Raw genomic sequence first — 18,044 nt, forward strand, 5'->3', positions numbered from 1 at the left:
TCCTTTCCCAAAGTGGGCTGGCTTTGAGGCTGTCACTCTCAAAGTGCTGCCTGTTCTCGGAGAGGCACAATTTTGTTGTCATCCTCAATTTCGGTGCCTTTTAGAGTGCTGCAAAGCTCTAGAAGAAGAATCACTGTCATAAAAGTCAATTTTATACAGAGCAGTCATAAAGAGCTCACAGGCGGGTTGCTATTTTAGTTTGCCAGAATCATGTGAGTCCCCTGCAATAGCTGATTTAGTTTGTTCTTTCTCTTTGAAATTCAGACTTTGATTTTATTTTTTTAAACATTTCTTCTTATTTTTTTGCTTAGGATAAGAAGAAATAAAGGAAGAGCTAGATCTGTGCCTCTTCCCTAGGAAGTAATGGATTTTGTGTCTAAAGCCAAATTGTTGTCATCAGAACTCAATTTAATGATGATTACAAGGGACCAAAATGCTTTGCATGTCGCTGGAGTTTGATGCCTATCCAAACTTTGTCTTTACCTTTTATACCTCCAGATATAACCTCTGACCCTTCACCTAAGTGTCTCTTCACTGACAAACCTGAAATCCCAATCGTTACCCACCTTACTCAAGTTCTTTCCAGTTCTAATTTCTTAGCTTTTTGGGTAAGCCAGTAAAACCTAGGTCCATTTTGCTGTTCTCTGTTGAGAAGGGCATGTTGCCATTTTTGGACAATTTGGTGTTCCATGTAAGTTTTATTTTGTAATCATCCACGCTAACACCCTGGAAAACAGACCTGCTAATTTCTTTTTAAAAAAGCAACTCCGTTTCTTAACACAATTACATCAAACAAATCTGTAGCAGTTTCACAGTTATATCAATCATTAGGAATGTTCATTCCTTAGTTCTTTATTATATTCAGTCAGATATGAAACACATGTAGCTCTCTGAAACCCTGTGCAGTTCTCTTTGTGCATTGTGTGACCCCATACCTGGACCTTTAATCAGGCCGTGGGAGTGCTCTGGTATCGCGCTTCCTGAGATTAAGAATAGGTCTCTAAGAGAAAGTGACTCAGGATCAAAGATTAATAATCACTCTTTTGTTGCTTTTGCCGTTTGTCCATTTCAGAATAAAAGGCATAGGATTCAAGGGGAGGAATGCAGAATTTCAGGCAGCATGATTTATTTCTACTGTATTTTTAGATTTAAGTATTTTCGTCAAAAAGCTAAAGGTCGCAAGAATAAAAACTGCGGGATGCCTGCTCATAACTGGCTCAGAGGTAGAAGACCATTTACGGTAACGTTCTTGTTCCTAAAGGTAGATCCAGATCTAAACTTCTACAAAGCTTTGAGATGGGCCTTGGTTCAGGTTTCTCTCCAGATATTATTTGCTATTATCATAGCAGCTAAGGGCTCCTGCTGACATCAGAGCTTCCTTTTGCTAAGTAGTTTATATGAATTGAGAGACAGATGAATTCACAATGTGAAGAAAAAGGGTAGAACAAAAGTGCAAGAAAGGAAACATTATTTTCCTTTGTATATTTATAAGATGACAGCTGAGTTGCTGAAAGTTTATGTAATATTTGGGAACTGAACTCAGATGTCCCCAGGTCAGTGTTAAATCATAAGACTGTCCTTCCTCTGTGTTGTTTGTATTTATTGCAAGGTTGGTATGAGAGTAAAGTGAGATAATAAATTCTACAAAGCTACTTTGGGTTTGTTTGGCAGCTCTTTAATGAGCTTCCTTCTATATGTGTTTCTCCTTGCCCTTAGTCCCTGTTCCCATGCAATGAAATTTCACTGCTGCAAAATTTCAGTACTCCAGCAATAAACAAAGACATTCTGAAAAATGACGAGTGACAGATAAAGTAAAGGTCTCTGCCTGGCCTTTCACCCTGCCAGAATTTGTCAGTTTTGACTGCAAGTACATTGTAAACCTAAGGAATTTTATTAAACTTTACCTGCCACTGTGTTAAAATAGTTCTTAGCAATAGAATAATTTTGGTTGTTAGCTTTATAGAATATAGTCTGGAGTTGGGTGTTGCTAATTTTCATGCTTTATTATGAATCTTGTACTCTTTTTCTTAGAGGTCTAAGGCCTCGAGTTATGTGATATAGGCCAGACTGTGAGATTTTATTTGAAAATAAAAATGTTGCCAGTTTTCACTGGGGTAGATAGGATCTCAAGAGCGTGAACCTAGGTCTCGAAAACCAGAAAGCAAATAAAGAGAGTCCCAGGTTTATTTCACTTTTTAATCAAAAGATTGCTCAGCTATTATTGTTTTTAGGTACTGACTCAACTTTGACTGCCCGGGGTTGGTAATGCTGTGCTGTGCATCCGCAGTACAGTGGTAGGTGCTGGGCCCTGACCCCTTGGTTCCCTGGTAACAGTGGGGGCCCGAGGCAGGCGTGGGCCTTCCCTGGGCGGAAGGGGGGCAGGAGGGATGTGAGGAGCGCGAAACAGTCTTGCTGTGATAGCCTGGCATTCCTGTGTGCAACCCATAAAGCCCAACTGCGAACTGCATCCGCCTTAGGGGTGGTGTTAAGAGGTGCTAGTGGCCGGTCCTAGTGCAGCCTCCCACCTGTCCTTGGATGGAGCCGGGGGAGCGTTTGTCTAGACCAGTCCCAGTGTTTGTCTAGAAATGAGGAAAAGTTGATGCTGAATGAGTGTGGTCAGGAAGTGACACGGACTGTGTATCTTGTTAAGGCAGTGGAAATGTTTTTTCTAGATGACTTTTTAGTCTTGGAATAAAGGCAACGTCAGACAAATGGTTTCTCTTCCCGTTCATCTAAAATATGTATTTTAAGGCTTACTTTTGTGGGAAGTTATACCTGCTTTAATAATGTCTCTCATTGTTGTCTTTGTCCTCTCTGTCCCTTGTCTTGGAGAGCAGTTTGCCAGGATTATGGGAATTGGGGCATGGATCACATTGCTGATATCAGTGAGAATCATGTTCGTGCATCAGAGGGAAAACTTCAGAATGTTAGAAACAGAGATATTCTTGATCCTCCAGTACGTAAAAGGTGCATTGTATTTCCTTTAAGCAGTCGTCTCTCATTGTCCTCACATCCTCACAGTATCAGTGAGGGATAAACTCTTCTTTCAAATTTACCAGAGTAAACTCACAGTAGCTATGCTGAAATTGTACAAAACTTGACCTAGCTAGAACATCTATTAATTTGTGTTGCCATTGGCACAGTATATAAGGTCAATGCTGTGTATTACAGCTATAAGGTAACAGCCTTGCAGCAAGGGAGCTTTGCATAGAGAAGCTTTAAAAAGTAGTAGTCTTTTCTCCTGCCATTTAAAACTTTCCCAGGGGCTAGTATAATGGATTGTTAGAGAATACAGTGAATGCATGTCATGTATGCTGGCAGGTAAAGTGATTTAATTTCAATAAATTGGCTTGGATAAGCAAGAACAGCAGGCAGTATCCTTTGCTAACCTTGGAGCTGATTCATGTGGAAGCCACATATTCACCTCAGAAGGTGTCTGATAACCCCAAATGAATTCACACCAGCACCGCTACGTAGAAAGTAAGATCTTGGAGAGATGTTCTGGGATAGTCACAGGTAGGATTACTTAAACATACCATTGGTTATCTCTGTAGTTTTATATATGTACACCAAAACCGGGCTCTGTATCGTCTTTTCTGATGGATTAGGATTTGGCAGTGGTGCAGCCCCTTCAGTTAGAGCGATCGTGGCAGCCACAACTCTGCAAGCCCTGTTCCCTTTCCCAGGAGTTTCAAGGAGATACACTGCAGTCTGCCTGTCCCCTCCTGCAGCGTATACCAGAGGAGTCAGCAATACTCCAACACCCGCTAGTGCCGGTCTCCTTCCAGAGCCCAGGGCTAGGATTCCCTGCCCCTCTTAGGTGCAGGCAGGTCAGACCTATGTAACGAGTCCTGGCTGCGAGTTTGTGTTGGGCTGGACGGTGAACAGGGATGAACTCTGACGGACTCCTGCAGCGATGGCAGAGGTCCGCATGCGAGACAGCTGTACTGGCACACTTGACCTGTTATCTAGATAGCTTGTTTCACTGAGAGGGAGGGTGGCTTTCTGATACCTACGTGAACTCTGTTTTGCTACTAGATCTGCATGTACACTAGGAGTGCTTTGCTGTCATGGCTTTCGGGATTAGGAAAGCTGTTTTGGGGTGTGGAAAGCCTTGACCCTCCATGTCCCACAGCATGCAGTATTTTATGTTTCTGAGCACATCTGCACAGCAACTCTCAGCTCCCCGGCTCTGATCCCACCTCTCCCTTTCCCAGTCAGAGAGGTGCTAGGAGTCCTCTAACCTTACAGAATCTGCTCATGAAGGCAGAACTTGTCTTCGTCATGACAAAGAGTTGGCAGAGTGGCTGGTTACAGTCTTGTGGCTTTAACTAGGACACTAGCGCCCAGCTAGCTGCTTAAAGCCCACGATAAAAAGCTGTTGACCAGCATGATACATATTAAAGAGGCTAGACCATAAGCTTTAGCTTCACAGCACACCGTTTCTTTATATTATTCTCTCTCTATAAGGCCTAGTGGGCAATAAATCCACATTCTTTAGTCAGCTGATTTGCACACCAGGTTTTTTTTCCATGTAAAACCCACTTTCCATTGGCTTTTTAGAAGCTGCACTTCAAAACGTACCTATTTACACAAAGAGAATGTAAAAATTAAAACTAATAGCAAATCGGGCATTCTGCACTGTACTTTGTAAGGATCAGTGTGTTCCTTTAAAAACAGAAATTATGAACTTCTGGGCATAGGAAACTGGGAAAAATGCCAGTACAGGATAGAACGAAGATTAATGCTGGCAGGTCATAAGCAAGTTTTCCACATTTCCTTTACAGGATCTATTCAATCAATCTGTTAAGATTATTTATGGAATTTATATAGGATATTATTATAAAGGCTGCCAATGAAAGACTGTCCTCCTTAACCTAAACTGTGGCAGCTCTTATGTTTCAGCGTGTGGCTTCTCCTGTACAGAACTGCTACTGTGCTGAGCAGTGTTCATGTGAAGAGAATACATTTCTGAAGGGATTATGCTGAAATTGCCCAACTTGTTTCCCTTTAGGCTTAAGCTAGATTTAAATTTTGGCTTCTGGATGTGAAAAACAAACACATTTACTTGCTGAGTTGCTTCCTATTCCCAGGAAGCTTTTTCAAAAAGTAAAGATGAAATTCCTTTAACACTCTTTTGCTCGCACACCTAAATATAGGAGTGAACTCCTATGAGCAGAGACAAATCTACCACGTTAGGGTAAATATTAGCACCTCACACATACCATGTCCCAGTTTTTTATGGATGCTCCAGTTTTAAAGTTGTAGCCAATTATGTCTGAAACTAGTGGTTTGTCCCAGTTTCACTAAAATAACCCATTACATTTATGAAGTGCCTATTATCTCAAGTTCTTGCAGCATTTTACAAGTGGTAATATCTGATACCTGTACAAACTGGTGGGAGATGGAGGTGGCAATTGGAAATAGAATTAAAATGACAATAATACTGATAAGAAAAAACAAAGTATTGTTCTTTGAATTCTTAGAATTAATGCATTTGCTTGAATCTACTTGCATTTTACATTAGCTGTGATCATATATTGAAGCAAAGTCTAGAAGAGCAAAAAATGCTAACATTCTTTTTCTTTTTTAAATTTCTGTCAGAAATACCTTTGATTTCAGGATAAAAACCGGATGAGTGTTGCCAGGATTCCCTGTGGATTTCTATTAAGTCTCCTAGTAAAAATCCATTGTTCTTATGCTTTTTAATGATGGGATTTCTTCACTTTTGGTCGATTTTATCAGCTTAAAAAAGCTACTGTTCTGTCTTTATTTGGCAGACTTTCTCAGCCAAACAAAAGTTCCCAACAAATTAATTAAAGATTATTTCCTACTTTCCCTGGCATTCCTCAGTAGTAATGCCAGTTTTTTCAGAGTTCATGCATGACCCTCTCTGTAAAACTCTATGGTGAGCAAAAAACCCCAAAGCTTGTCATAAATGTATCTTTGACTTGGTGCTATTCAACACAATGCAGTTCCATTTCTTATTTTCTTTATTCATTGGTGAGACAGGATTATTCTTAATCCTCTCAACAGCCTCATATTTGTGATATGCTGGCATCTTTTCTTAGTATTGTGGTCTGTCAGTTATTACAGAGGCTATCAGGGAGATGTGTATAAGACATTTCAAATTGTTGAGCTGGCAAATGTTTACTCTTAGTGGCTTTTGATTCCTAAGGAAATTCCAAGGGGATTTGAATTGGTCCTTTGCTATTTGGCTTGCATGTTAATTTTGTGTGGTGTTTTTTTGGCTGGGGTATGCTAAATATCTGTATCAATGGAACCGTTGGATTAAAAATGCCACCAGATGTAAATCGAAGTGTTTTGCAAAGCAATTTTGGTAATGCACAAACAAACTTGATAAACAATCCACATTGTAACCATTCTTTTATAGCTAAATTTCTCTCCTACCCACATAGGAATAGTGTTATCCCACGTCAGAGATGCTAGTAATTGTAGGTGGTCTTAATGCAGCTATAAAAATTGCACCTAATTCTTTTCAACTTGAGATTTGAAATATTGTTCAGCAGAAATGATATGGCAAGTTGCAGAAGGCTAATGAGGAGCTGGATTCCCTTTTCGGTGGAAGCAACAGAAATTTTGCCTGCTTCACAGTAGGAAACTTCTCACCAATTTGCAGAATTTCCCAAATCTCCCAGCAGGATGTGGGAAACTTGTGCATCTTAGAATGAATCCATTATTCTCTTCCCTTTTCCACCTCCAGGCCCGTGGGATACAGCTATAGCATAGCAAACACTGTATAACTCTTTGTGGGAGTCTGCCGGATCCCACTCTGTACAAAGACTGGGCTGACATTATGCCCTCTGCAGAACAACCCATATATTGCTCCTTGATTTACAGGTTCTGCATTATTCCATTTCTAGCCCTGGGCCCTGATACCCACCCAAGTACGGTTGAAGCAGGCTTCCACTGGCCTTGAGTGGGTTGTGGTCTGAAGAATTGGAGGCAGAAGCAAGGAAAGTGAGATGAGGAGGTGTCTAGTAAACGGGGCACTGGCCTTGCACTTAGGAGACTGGGTTTGCTTCTGAAATAGTCTGTGACTTTGGATAAGGTACCTCCTGTCTCTTTTCTTGCTTTTTGTCTATATTGTCTTTTTAAAAGCATATGTTCTTCTGAATAGGAATGATCTCTCAGCACAAGTTTGCATGGCGCATTGTCAGAGGGATCTGGGCTGCAGTTAAGGTTTCTGGTCTCTACAGTGCCACGACTAATAACTTGCTTGGTGTCCTGCTGCTAGGAATTCTTGATGAATTGCCTATTCCTGAAACTGCTACCTCCCTTTTCCCTCTTTTGTCCAAGATTGCTATGTGTCTGGGAAGTGGAGTGGGAATGGGGAAGGGTTGCTTTTGTCTTTATCTTTTTTGGTTTTGTTTTCTTTCTTTGTAACATTTTCTTATCCCCTGTGGCGAAGGAGGTGTTATATGGCAGTAACTGCCCTGGCACTGCTGTATCACACGCTTCTCTCTGGGAGCATCAGCAATCAAATTATGGAAATCACATGGAGGGATGTGTGTTGGCTCATGTGTAACTAGCTTTTCCTCTAACTTCTGAGGTTCTTTCTGGCTTCTTTCTGAGGCTTGACTCTTTTCTTGCAGCATTTCACTGTTTTCATTTCCTTCTTTGCTTTGAAATATAGGACCTCTTGGATTATTGGATCCAGCCTACCACTATCACAGGTACAACAGCATTCAGTCCCTTTCCTATATCTGCTAAGCTCTATCTTAAAAAGAGTTGCAATTACTCCCACTGGAAGGCTGTCTTAAAATCTGCATATCTCACACTTAAAAGTATTATTAGATTTTGTCTGTGCTGCTGCACCCAGGATAGCAGAGTCCTATTCTAAAGATGCAGCATGTGATGGACAGAAGTTTTTCTACTGAGCTTATTTCCCCACTTTCCTGAAAGACATAAAGTAAGTCAACAAAAATATTTTATATTATTAGAACAGTTGTGCCTCCACCAGTAATTTTGCTGGCATAGCCATGTGAACTAAGGTGGGTTTTTTTTTTCCCCACATTCCTACCCCATACACTGTGTCGTCAAAGCTTTGTAGAATGGATGTAGCCTTATCTACAGATAACAGTTGTACCATTGTAACTGCATTGTTTTGGAAGCTGCTTTAAGGTATGGGTCCGGTCTGAAGGCAGGTGGAAAGAGAGGGAGAACCATTTGAGTGCCTCAGGTCGCCTGCAGGGAGAGGGAAGTGCCACACAAGGAACCAGGGGGAGGAACAGCAATTTTTTCTCCTGCAGGTAGAGTGGAGAAGGCATTCAAACCCCCATATCTTTTCCCAGTTCCTATGTTGCTCGTATGGGGACTTGACCAAATGGGATTGGCAATGAACTGTAACTAGGTGCCCTTAGCCTGCCTTGACTGCAGGTTGCTTTGCTATGATAACGTGATCCTGTCCAGTCATGTGCCTTTGCTCTTGGTCAAAACAATGCACCTCCTTTTTTCACCCATCCTTAAATAATCTGACATGTTTCCATAGGACGAGGATAACACCTCACCAAATAAATTGCTAATCCAATTTAGTAACATTGATACTTTTTTTTGGTGTGGACAAAGCCTTAGTAAAAATTTAAGCTCCCTCAAGCTTAAAATTTTCTAGCAAAATTGACTGTGACCTTTGTTAGGCATCTGATTTTTCTGTTTCCTTGAGGAGTGTTTCAGCGCTCATTGCTTCAGGGAACAGGAAAGCAGGAAGTTGACCAAACAGTTTTCAGGCAGATTTGCTGCCTCTAGATGACAGCTGCTTTCACTGAGACACTTCCCTGCAGGAGCTTGGAAGTGGCTACTGGGAATGAAGTTCCTGCTTGGCGAAAGTCAGAACAAGAAGATTCTCAATTTGTGAAACAAATTCAGGACATGTAAAACTAACAAGATTCAAACAATGTTGAAAATCTTTCTCAATCCCCATTGTGTTAGTTAGGAGCTATATTTCTCATTCTATTCCCTCTTACCTGTCTGAGAAATGCGCTTTCCTCGTTTTTGACTATGTACATGCTCTTTGCTCTCAGGTCAGGAGACGCCCCTCATGAGACATGATTACAAATATTTGCGCTTGTTGTGCCAACATATATTGCATTGATCACTAGGGACAACTAAACTTGCATCTAAATTAAAGTCTGCATCTTTTAAAACACTTACGAGAATGAACACTGGCCACAGAACCACAGTGCACCGTAATACCACAAGACCGTTTTAGTCACCATAGATGCTAGTGAAGCCTAAACTACACAGAGGAATTTAACCGAGTTGTCTTTCAGATGTGCAAAATAGATGTGAAGTTCCAAATTCTCCTGCTCCGTGCATCTGAATGCTTCTGCCACCCCTGGCCGAATGTTGTGGAAGATGTACAGCATATCTTTCATGCTGATTAGCAAGCGAATGGAAGTAAGTCAGACTCCTGTTATATCTTTTCACTAGGGAGACGACCGAGGCTGAGAGACTGTAACACTATAAGCATCCATATGTGTACCTTACGTTACCAGGGGGAACAGCCTCATTCGCTTGAATCTGTGTGAAGTTAAGCATTTACTTAAGTGTCTCCAAGGCTAGTTGTAACTTTGGATGTCCTAACAGTAATTTAGGCAGACTAATCACCCTTTATGTACAGCAGATGAGATTAAATGTCAGCTTGGTTAAGTCAGCATGAAAAGAGCTTCAGGGAAACTTGGGCTTTCTGGTTGGTTGTTTTTGGTGCCAGCACTGACTACCTGTTCAGTTGGTTAATTCCCTTCAGGTCTATCCCTCTGTGAACTCAAGTCAGTAATGTGATTAATATTAATTAGAAGAGTTTGAGACTTATGGCTGGAATGTGCTATGTGCTATTTCTACTAGTAATATTAGACAGACATATTCTGAACAGCCTCTATCTTTTAATTAAGCAGCTTAACTGGTTGCATATGTTTGTCTCTGTTTATCCATTGAATCGCTTTAGTGTTCTTCACCATTCTGGATGCTTCCAAAATATTTTAAAAGATAGGATATTAATACACTTTGTTCACAGAGATCAGGAGCCCCCAACAAATTGAAATAGTTATTTTTTTCAAATTTTTCAATTATCTAGAATACTTTAAATACATGATTTTCTGAAAATAAGTCATACATACTTTAATTTGTATTTACAGTGTAATTTAACATTATTCACAGGAAATTTTATCTTTGTCACAGCTGTGGTAGAGCAGCAATGATGCAATTGAGAGCAGTATTGGGCTGTTTACTGTAATTTATCCTGGGTATTTGAAATACTGGAGTATACTGGTTATCTGGTTGCAATGGCTTTTTTTTCTTGATTGGTGCAAAATTAATTATTTCTGATGTTCCATGTGCAGCTGTTTTCCCTTCAGAAAAAGAGAATCAGTTTGGGGCAAAAACTTAAAATGAACAGTGAAAGATCCATGAATTGGCACTTGTGTTTGCAAGAATCTGAGTAACTTATCAAGTAGAACAGGAATCAAAATCTTTAATGGTCCAAATGCAAAAACTAGCAACTCCAGCAGAAAATCATTAGACATGACCTTCTTGCAAACTGGAATTACTAAAAGGTAATCTTAGGCTACAGCACATTTTAATTAACTGAATGTCTGTCTCTGATAGATGGTGGTTTCTGTAAATATTATCTTCATATACAGTACTGCCAAGGAAGTTGATATAATCTTGAATTGCAGTCATCTTTCTCATGGGCAATTTTTCTTTCTCTTTCGAACAGAATGCAATCTCCACACTGACCCCTGATAGTTGCATTACATTTTAGCCAGACTACTTACCATGTCTAGCTCATGTGGAGAAATGACTTTTAACTTTAAAGTTGGCTATCTCATAAAAATAGTGATATTTTATATCCTTCTCTGCCCATGAGGCTGTCATGAACTACTGACAGCTTTACTTTTTGTTGGTACATTGGCATAGATGCATAAAAGATAAACTGTAAATTCTCTTATGTCCCAGCATGCAGTAGAAGTCATGTATGGGGAAAGTCAGAGCAACTATAGAAATAGCCACCATTTACAGATTTGAGAAAGACAAATTAATGAACAAAAAAGTACAAGATCTTAAAAGCCAATATTTTGCCTTTCACGAATTCTCGTTTATTATTCACAGAAAAGATACCCATAATGTAGAAATAAAATGCTTGAGCAACAGTTGGTTAAAATGGGAAGACTACTTAATTCTGCAATATTTATTGTACCTGACTTTTTTTTTCTTCATTCTAAAAACTGGTCTTATAAAGTCTTAATTAGTCTTCCTCTAGAATTGGTGGAACTATTCATCAGCATCACTAATATTAAATCAGTTTTTATCACTGAATAAAATACAGTGCAAATATAGTGTAGAGGAAATGAAAAACTTAGAGTTGAAGAAAATCACCAATGATTTCCAATTATTTGGAGGTCTCAGTTTCTCAAATAGACATTTAACTAGTTAAAAAAGCATACGGCATCTTTCATAGAGGCAGTGGTATTGCAACAATGGACAAGAGAATCACGTCATCATGCAAATCCCACCTGGAAACATGAGATCATCTTGTTTGCCACTTCTGCTGATAGAAGGGTGTTGTATACTTTCAGAAATATATATTTCAGGAAGCTGGTCTTCCAAGGTGAAATGTGGCTATGTAAGGAACAACAGTGGACTCAATAGGGTGCCAAGGTAGTAGTGGTGAGCTGAAAGTGCTCAACTCTCCTGGTAGTCCAGCACACTCTGTTCAGTGTTATTGATGGTGGTAGAAGTCCTTGAATTCACAGAATATAGAGAAGAAATTTGGACCATGTCAGTAAGGCAAGTATTTTATTTTAGGAATGAAGAAAAGCTGTTTCCAAAGGGAGCGATATTTCTGTTTAATATTGTTTATTCACTCTTTGAGATGTGATATGGGAGTGTCCTCTAGCAAAGGTGAAAATAAGAAACAAAATTACATGGCTTTTCCTTTCTCCCTGCACTTTTGAGGGGACTCAGTGGGAAGCACACACAGCCTTTTAACTGGGTAGGATATTAACAGAGGGCTTTCCCAGCCCATGAAGTAGTATGTCTCTTCAAATGCACATGCTGATGAGCTTTGGTGGCTTTCTTGAACCAGTAATCAACTCTACTTCATTCATTGTAAATGGTATAATGTTTTGCATTTAGAGAGTGCATTTCATCCAGAGCTTTACAAATACTCATTAAGCCCTGAAACACTGCTGTAGAATAGATGAATAAATTATATGGGGGAAGTAATCATTAGAAACCAGTGTTGCTTTGTCAAATGGTGTACAGTTTTCATGTAACCAAGTACTTAAGTGCAGCAAGTCCTTGACACCTATTTTCACTTTCCTATTTGAATATTCATTTGGCTTAAGTTAACATTTCATCCCCACATCTTATCAGAATTCAGATTCATCCTCTGCTAATGGAAACTGGCTACAGACTGCTACAGACAATGGTTGGCATCAAATAAAATTGTTCTTTGTTTCAAAACTATGGTTAGAATTCAGTGGTTAATCAGATGCTGATAGCAAACAGTCGGGATTTCCTTTACATTCATGTGGCAGTACAAAAGACAATTGATACGTGGCTAACGTAAGATTCACTCTTGACATCCTATGCATCCGAGTTGAGCAAATTGGGTTTTGTCAATAACAGTATACAGCCTATTGTGACATGTCTAGTTTTTTTTGAGTTGTATTTCTTTCCCCTAGTACAAAACAGTTGTGCACTGAATGCTGTTACAGACATATCTTAAATTCTACAAGTCTTGCACTTGGCAGGTGCTACCTTTTACTCTTTAAATTTCTATAGAATGTTAAAACCAAAAAGAAGGATGCTTCCAGGGACATATGGTAACTATGAAACTGTCTCTCTTAAATATCCAGCCTGAATCTGATCCACTTTGTTAATTACCAGATGTTTTTCATTACATTGGCATCAGCTTAAATTAAACTAGTTTAGTTGGGGTGCTCATATTAAGGAAAAAATAACCATATGGTATCCTTTTTGCTAGTCTTACCAGTGAAGCCAAGATTTGAATGACTATGAGTTGGAGGTGCACTTGCTTGTTCCACCAGGTCCTATTAGATCTGAACTTAAATGCTCACAGAGCAGTGGGTAAAAGCCTGCAATATCTTAATTCATTTTATAACTGCTTTACGGACTGTAGAATACTTGTTTTTCTTGATCTTGATTCACAAACAATAATCTTAGGGGAAAAAAATTTCTCAAAATAACTACAACTTAAAGTAATTAAGTTAATTTCCCACTGACTGTACAAAATTTTAATTCTTTTTAAGAGCTTATATGACAATCTCATCGTTAACATAAGTGTTTTTTAGCACTTCAAAAGGAGGTAGTGATGACAAAAAATGGAATTTTTTTACATAATTTTATTTTGTTTGGTTTGCTTTAGCAACAACCCCAAAAGCAGGGTTAATTGGAATAATGACCTTTGACCAAGGCATTTCTTGTGAAATTCATCAGTATCTGGAAAAGATGGCCTGAAGGAAAAATGTTAGCTTGTTTTGTTTCTCTGGAAATGCTTCAGGCCACCACTGTTAGTACTACAGCAAAGCTGCACCTTCCACTTGGGAATTACACATTCCCTACAGATCTGCATATAATGGAAGAGAAGACAGGAGTAGTTGTGGCAGTTTCTTAAAAAGTCTGTTTTCACTGTGCCTTTGCCAAACCTAAGCCAGAGACATGTCTTGTAAGGATTCATTTATGTATTCAAAAATGAGTACTGGTTTTACACTGTTACCATGGGATGGCTATGGCAGGAAATGTGCAAAACACCCGCAGAATTGTTGTTGACAGAATACAGTTCTAATTTTATCAAGTGTAACCCCTATGTGATATGTTGTTAAGCCAGCTGTCAACATTTCAGTGAATGAAATACTGATTTGAAAAGTGTGCAGTGCCCCCAAAAAGGTACAATAGTTATGCTTGAAAAACAGAACGTGAAAGACATCTGCTTGACTGAAATACGGGAGCGATTATTGCTAAGTCTCTGAAGAACAATTAGAGTTGTTTTTTATTAAATTTTCACATTATGATTGACACTGAACTGAATCAATCAATATATAAATTCAGGTTACAATGATCTAATAAGATACTGAGAAAGATAATACTTTACAAAACAATCTGTGGAAAAACTCTACAATGCTGAGCCTAAAACCTAAATTTATCATTTTACCAACTGCCTAGCATTTGTTCTCTTCTGTATTTAATCTGTTTAGCTACTATTTAAATTAGATTTCAGAAGACTATGTAATTAAGAATTGTGATATAATTCATCATTAGTAGAGGTCGCATCCATTAGATATCTAAATAATAGAAGTTATTTACAACACCATTTTAGATTCTCAGAGAGTTTTAACCATTAATCAACAACAATGGAGAGATGTCAAAGTATAAAACTGAATCAGGTACAACAATATTCCAGTCTGATAAATATCAGGATATAATTTGCTGGAATATATAATTCTCTTTAATTGCATGGTAACTTATTTCACTGATTTAAAAAAAAATGTATAAATCTATTTCAGCAGGGTTTTATTGAAAGCCATATATACAAATATTTTTATATATTTGTATGTGTTTAAGAGATATAGGCAAAGGTCTTAGTCCCTCAGAAAAGAGAGTATCAAAGAATAATTTGTTGAAAGGTAATACTATAGTAAATGAAGAAGAATGTTTCATGTCTCTTAGTTCAAATAAAATAAGGGAGGAGTTCACTGGACATCTTTTTTTGTACAAGTCTATTAATTGTTTACCTATTTCAACATGCATATTTTAAAATGAGAGAATGAAAAGGTGTGAAGCATGTATAAATGCATTAAATTACAAAACAGTGTTTTGCACCCCGCTGACCTGTTCAGCAGTAAAGTAAGCCGAGGCATTGAGTCTATTTTGGTCTCTTATATAGAAGGCCACCTACACATGTTTTAGAGGAGTGAAGAATATATGAAGGTAGAAAAAGCATCTTTTCTTTAATACCCTGTCTCAGTCCAGTCAGATTCAAGACCTCTTCTTAAGACATTGCACAAAGTTCTTCTGGTATTTCTGTTTTAAAACTTACCCACACTATTTTGAATGTCTAGAAAATGCAGTCCAGGTCTGTGCAATGGCAAGCTGGGTCACAGGCATTAGCAAACAGCCTTACTGCTTTGGGATCCAAGCTGATGTCTTGAGACAGCACTGCCCTGGGGAAATGCCCAATCTCAAGGGACTGCTCACAGTACTCGCTTTGCTCCGTGGATCTGTACCTGGGCAGTTAGTGTGGAGCCGCTGGAGGCTGGGAGTTTTATGGCTGACGTGGGTCACGTGCGAGCCCCGTGAGGCTGTGCTGCTCGCGTCAAGGCCGGCTCCCGAGCAGGGGGCCGCAGCCGGGCAGCGATATCAGCGTGAGGCCTCGTTTGGCAGTGCTACCCTGAAGACCATTTTGAAACTCCAAAGTTGAAGCCATGCTTCTGCATCCCACCCCATTTTCTGAGGAAGAAGAGTAAGTATCCAGCCTTCAGCCTTTGACTTATCTAAATATTGTGTGTGTTTCATTACATCTGAGATTGAACTGACTTCCAAGCTTTAGTCCTGCTGCCTTTTTATTGTGGGAAGCGAACATTACTAAGAGAACAACATAATAAAGGCGAAATGATGGAAATCTGTTTACAACCTGCAAGGAAACTCCTGTGGCAAAGCCTGTATCAAAATTAAGCAAGAACTGGGACATTTCACCAATACCAGATTTGCAACTTATAGATTTATTTTTTCTCTTCTCCTGGAAAAAAAAAAATCTGTCTTTTCTTTCTAGTTTTGTTATGCATGATTATTTTTCTCCTTATCCAGGCAAAAGAAAGTTTTAATTCTCTCTTACCCTGATTTGGGCTACAGGGAGAAACAATTAGATGAAGACATGTAGGAGGATCTTATGGAATATTTGGGGGGGAGAGGGGAAGATGAGAGAGACTTCTCTTGGATTATTTTAGTTTTGTTTCTGTTTAAAATATGCTTTTCTGTTACTATAGCTACTAGCTGTGTTATGCTCACATACAGATGTTTTATCATCTGTAGGAACTGATTGCTGCTTCAGACCATCAAAGCCAGAAGTAGAGGGGATAAATGTGTAGCAGGAGACTCTGGAAAACCATGAAAGAACCTGAGTCCAGGATAGGAAGAGACAGGACTGGACATAGAGGACTGGCAAGAAGTCATGCTTGCTAGGCTTGTGACAGCAGGAAGAAATAGAAAGAGAGTTGGATATTGGGAAACCTGTGATGAGGTACGTACCCTTTACGTTTTCAGAAAAATCAAGGAGCCTAGTTAACCCTCAGTTATCTCCTGCTCCTGGAGATAAGCAGGTAACTGAAATCTTAGATTCTCCTGCAAAGCAGCCTTTGAAAAAGGAACTGGGAGACCTCAGTGGGGAGAGATTGCTCTGTTTGGCAAAAGCTCCTTTAGGAAGAGGCCTGGGAGCTCAGTGAGTTATAAGCTTGCTGAGAAAATAACATCTCTAGGAAGACTGGGCAGAAGATGCTAAAATTGCATCTTGTCTGGAGTTTTGTGGGAGAGTTGTTATTAAGGGGACTCCGGGTAGAAGCTTTGAGTCTTACAATGCAAATCAGGAATGAACTTCAAGAGGTTCCTGGGTAGTGAATTTGGGGGACTTCAGTTTCTTTAGAAAAAGTCATAATAAAGATCACTAGGAATGTGTGACATTCTGCTTGCCCTGGCTGGGGTGCGTAGTTGCAGAAAAGGCAAATATGATAATCGTGGTTGCCAGAGGTGCTAGAAAAGGGTAATAACCAGTCATGAGGTGTTGCACAAGACAGTGGACTCGAAGCTGGAAAAAAGCTTTGATGGGGATACAGAAGTGAGATATCATGTTGGGGAGAGGAGGAGCAAAGTGCATGGTCAGTCAGGAAACCTCAGGCTATTCAACAGTTGTATTTAAAATTTTAAAGCTTTTAGTCTTAAAGGTCAGTTAGAGATCCATCTTTCCTTCTGTCCCATTTCTTCACTTTGCAAAAGCATCTCACCTTCATACTCAAGTGCACATGGCTGCGTGATAAGAGTGTTATCACACTGTTATCTGTTCTGTGTTGTTCATGCACGCAGAACGACTTCAAGTGTCTGCTTTAAAACAAACCAAATGTTGACAGTCAGATACATGCATGTTGAAGAACGGGGAGGCAGGGGGAATATTTTCACTACTGCCAGTGACAGGCACCGTCACTTGTGCTATTTTGGGACAAATGACAAAACACTTATTATGATTGTGTTTTATTGATTTTAGTTATTGATTATCAAAGATATCTTAGTTCAAGGATTCTAGCATTACATAAGTAAATTATTAGGACATTGTGAAATGAAAAAGAAGAGGGAAAACAAAGCAGGAAAAGAACTAATAGGATTGTGTTTCAATTAAATATGTTACAGTAATCGTAACAGCTATTGTGAAAGAAAACTGTAAATAGACACAGTGATCAGGAAACGTATTCATTCATTTTTGCTTTCACATGCATTTTTGTGAATTTTAGGATAAGCTTAACTCAGTCCCTGAAATATAAATCTTTTGGGCAATAGTATATTCAGGTGAGTGAGGTAATTGGATATATTCAGAGATTAGCATCTAAAAGGTAAATCAGTAGGATGTCTTTGAAAACAAGATTTGTAAGGAAAATAGAATAAGGTGAAATTGTTTTGAAGATATCTGCTGGCTTCCACAAAAAGATATTTTCAGCATGAACATACTTCTAAAAACTGTGGGGTTTTTTGGGAAAAAAAAAAGTTTTAACTGAAGATAATTACCATTTTTCTTACTCCTAGGAGAGTTCAGCATGTTTTGGAAGGAGAAGTTTGGATTTATTATGCAGCAGGAGTATTGCCTTCTCAATGTCATTTTCCCATCTGTCTTGCTGAGCAGTGTTACAATCTCAGCTGATCCATGTGTGCAGTCATCAGTCAGATCATACTGCATATTGATACCGTAAGGCTGAATAATGTTCTTGTACAGTCTGCTATGCTCAATATCTTTCTCAAAGGAA

At 39.1% G+C, this 18,044-nt stretch overlaps 1 long non-coding RNA gene across 1 annotated transcript; it reads left to right on the forward strand.

Moving 5' to 3' along the window:
- The first annotated feature begins 9,274 nt into the window (after positions 1 to 9,274).
- Positions 9,275 to 18,044, forward strand: LOC106497053 (uncharacterized). Its single transcript, XR_001294722.2, has 3 exons — positions 9,275 to 9,417; positions 16,072 to 16,279; positions 17,827 to 18,044. It is a non-coding gene; the product is annotated as an uncharacterized lncRNA (long non-coding RNA).

Source organism: Apteryx mantelli, chromosome 4 (assembly GCF_036417845.1).
Source record: "Apteryx mantelli isolate bAptMan1 chromosome 4, bAptMan1.hap1, whole genome shotgun sequence".
Classification (NCBI taxonomy): Eukaryota; Metazoa; Chordata; class Aves; order Apterygiformes; family Apterygidae; genus Apteryx; species Apteryx mantelli.